The sequence below is a fragment of the Nicotiana sylvestris genome, chromosome 12 (genome assembly GCF_000393655.2).
Source record: "Nicotiana sylvestris chromosome 12, ASM39365v2, whole genome shotgun sequence".
Classification (NCBI taxonomy): domain Eukaryota; kingdom Viridiplantae; phylum Streptophyta; class Magnoliopsida; order Solanales; family Solanaceae; genus Nicotiana; species Nicotiana sylvestris.
In genome coordinates this window covers 158697435-158700464 of record NC_091068.1, presented here as the reverse complement: position 1 = coordinate 158700464, position 3030 = coordinate 158697435, and the positions used below count along the sequence as shown (strand labels likewise).

General features: G+C 32.1%; 1 long non-coding RNA gene across 1 annotated transcript; it reads left to right on the top strand.

Annotated features, from left to right (window-relative positions):
• The first annotated feature begins 333 nt into the window (after nt 1-333).
• Nucleotides 334-2192, top strand: LOC138884200 (uncharacterized). Its single transcript, XR_011404378.1, has 2 exons — nt 334-801; nt 1899-2192. It is a non-coding gene; the product is annotated as an uncharacterized lncRNA (long non-coding RNA).
• The last annotated feature ends 838 nt before the right edge of the window (nt 2193-3030 follow it).

Here is a 3030-nt window from a genome sequence, read left to right as displayed (position 1 = left end):
CTGACACCAGTAGCGAAGCCAGAATTTTTTTTAGAGTATTCAAACTTAAAAAAAGTAAAACAAATTCATGACAAAGAATGTTCAATATATGTTATATACCTCTAAAACCTAATATTTTACTTATATACCTAGTATTATTTTCCGACGAAGGGTGGTCAATTGACCATCCTTACCCTAATGTAGCTTCGCCTATGACTGACACCCAGAAAGTTCGACAATATTTTTTATGTATATTTTTTTAAGTATATACATATACTTAAAAAATAATGATATATTAGTAGTGACACCCTATATATAGCAGATTTTGGTTGATGTAAAAATACATCCGCAACCTTAAAATCCTGGATTGCCTCTGCCCAAAACAACCCCTTTCACTCCCTATATAAACAGCTCTTTGCCACCTCTTTTTTCACAAAACAGCTCAAAGCTTAAGTACTCTCCTCTGCTTATTCTCTTCTTCTTGTTAGCTCTTCCTTTCAACAAATTGCCTTCAAATATCTTGTAATTAGCAAATAGAGATCGAATATGAGCTCAATGTCCTCACAACATGGCTCTGGTTCTTGGACAGCAAAACAGAACAAGGCATTTGAGAAGGCATTGGCTGTGTATGACAAAGACACTTGTGATCGTTGGTCCAATGTTGCCAAAGCAGTTGGAGGAAAAACAGCAGAAGAGGTGAAACGACACTATGAAATCCTTGTTCAAGATGTTTTCTATATTGAGAGTGGTAGGGTGCCCTTCCCCAAATACAAGACTACTACTTGAGGAAGCTATACCACATCTCAATAACTTCATCAAATGGTAGGTGACTCGATTCTCTTTTATCATGTCATAATAGAACGGATTTAAGCACTGACAGAATTAGCCTCAATCATCCAAAGATACTCTCTAAGAGACCAAACTTGCACGGTTTTTCTCAACAGATTTTACCCCATTAAGAAAATCGCTTCCTTATTTTTTAACTGCTAATGTGAGATTTTATTCGCATACTCAACTATTGGTATGAAATTGGGCTTTCAATAATAATTGCTTAAAAAGTGTCGTGGTATATGTTTGCACCTCAAAGCCAAAAAGTGTATGTGGTATTGGACATTACTTCAAACCATGCAAGTATACCTAACATTAAAACATAGTACTAGTGCTAAAGTGATGTCATAACTAATTAAATCACAGTGTTGAGGGGTCGCCTTCCTACAGGGAACATAGCTATATTACACATTCTTAACACGAGCATCCTAATAGTCACGGGCAGAGGCAGAATTAAGATTTAAAGTTTATGGGTTCGGAATTTACAATCGAACCCATTGCTCATTAGTTAGGTTCATCATTAACTATTTATATATATTTAATAGATTTTCTAATACAAATACAGGGTATAAGTAAAAAGTTACTGAGTTCATCCGAACCCGTAAATAACACTCTTCCTTAGCCGCTGGTGACAGAGGCAGATATAATCTGCTACCCGCCGGTTTAGCTGAACTTAATATTTTTTTACGGAGTATAATATGTATGTGCAAGTCAATAAATTACAGTTTGAAGATATACCAGGTTTTGAATCCATAATGGCAGAAATGAAATGAATTCAGTAGTGAAAACTTAAATATTGAATCCATCAAATTCAATATTCTAGATTCGCTTCTATTGATACCAGAACTCTTGGTGGCAGGGTTATTTGATATTTGTACTTGCGGAAAATAATATATATTGAATTAAATAGTCGGTGTATGTGTAAGTTGGTCCGAACATTATTACGTAAAAAAAGAAAAAATTATATGTCAGTACTTATACTTCCTACGGATATTTGTGTTTTGCATGCATTTTATTTTAAGAATGTCTTTAGCCCAAGTTTCTTAGCTAATTTACTCTAATTATTTCTCTTTTTATGTGCATATATGCAGGATGCAAAACCTAACACTTCCATTGAAACAATGGATGTCAATAAGCAGACAGAAAAGATTCACCTGGTTGAAGAAAAGTGCAAAAACACTTTGTCTTGGACCTTGCTTTCTTTAAATATATAGTATTAATTAACTCAAGTTGTATATTTAATATTTTTCGTCCACGTTTTCAATAGCTGCTATTTTGAGTCTATATAATTACCTACTGAAGGAATCACTCCAATTCCTTCTGCTCTCTAGTACTCTTCCTGTAATATTCATATTGTTCCTCTAAATGAAACATGCATTTTATGACCTCTTTGTTAGAGTATTACTTTATTCAATAAAATGCAACTACTTTAAAGGGATCAGAAAGAAAAAAAAAAATTTGATCAGATTCTCCGTTAACTACTTCCTCTGTCCGAATTCTCCGTTAACTACTTCCTCTGTCCGAATTTATGTGGTGCAGTTTGATTTGTTTTTAAAATTTGTGGTCTAATCTAAGTCATAAATAATCTCATAAAGAGTAAATAAGAAATTAAAAATTTAATTATTTATGAATATAAAAATAAATTATTCTTTTTGAGATACACTAAAAAAATTAAATCAGATAAATAATTGTGAAGACGGATTTAACCTGAAGAAAATATGAATCCCAAATAATTAATACTTGTACTGTGGTATAAGTATCCCGACAAAAGAATCTTGGCAATATCATTGGCATGACGTTTCCTGGAAAGCGAATTCTTACAATCTTTTGAAATGAGAATTAATAATAAAGCTTTTGCCCATTGCAAAATTATATATTTACAAGATTGTATAGGAAGATATCAAATTGGATGCAATTAAGCATTTCATTTACGCGAAAATTTTAGGTAGTAGATTGACATCTTCAATGAAAGGTAATGTCTTTTAAATTGATGAATCTCATTCTCATGAGCTTGTGATCACTAAAATAAAGATTTTTTTTTTTAATTTCTATGTAAAACAATGAGATCTTTGTGCATGTTCGACGTGAAATAGGGAAAAATTTAAAACTAGCCAGATTTATAAGTAATCATTCAAAAATAGCCACAATTTTAAAAGTTATCGAAATTTAGCCACTTTTCATGTAAAGATAAATCTGAACAAAAACATTGTTCAAAATCTGGAA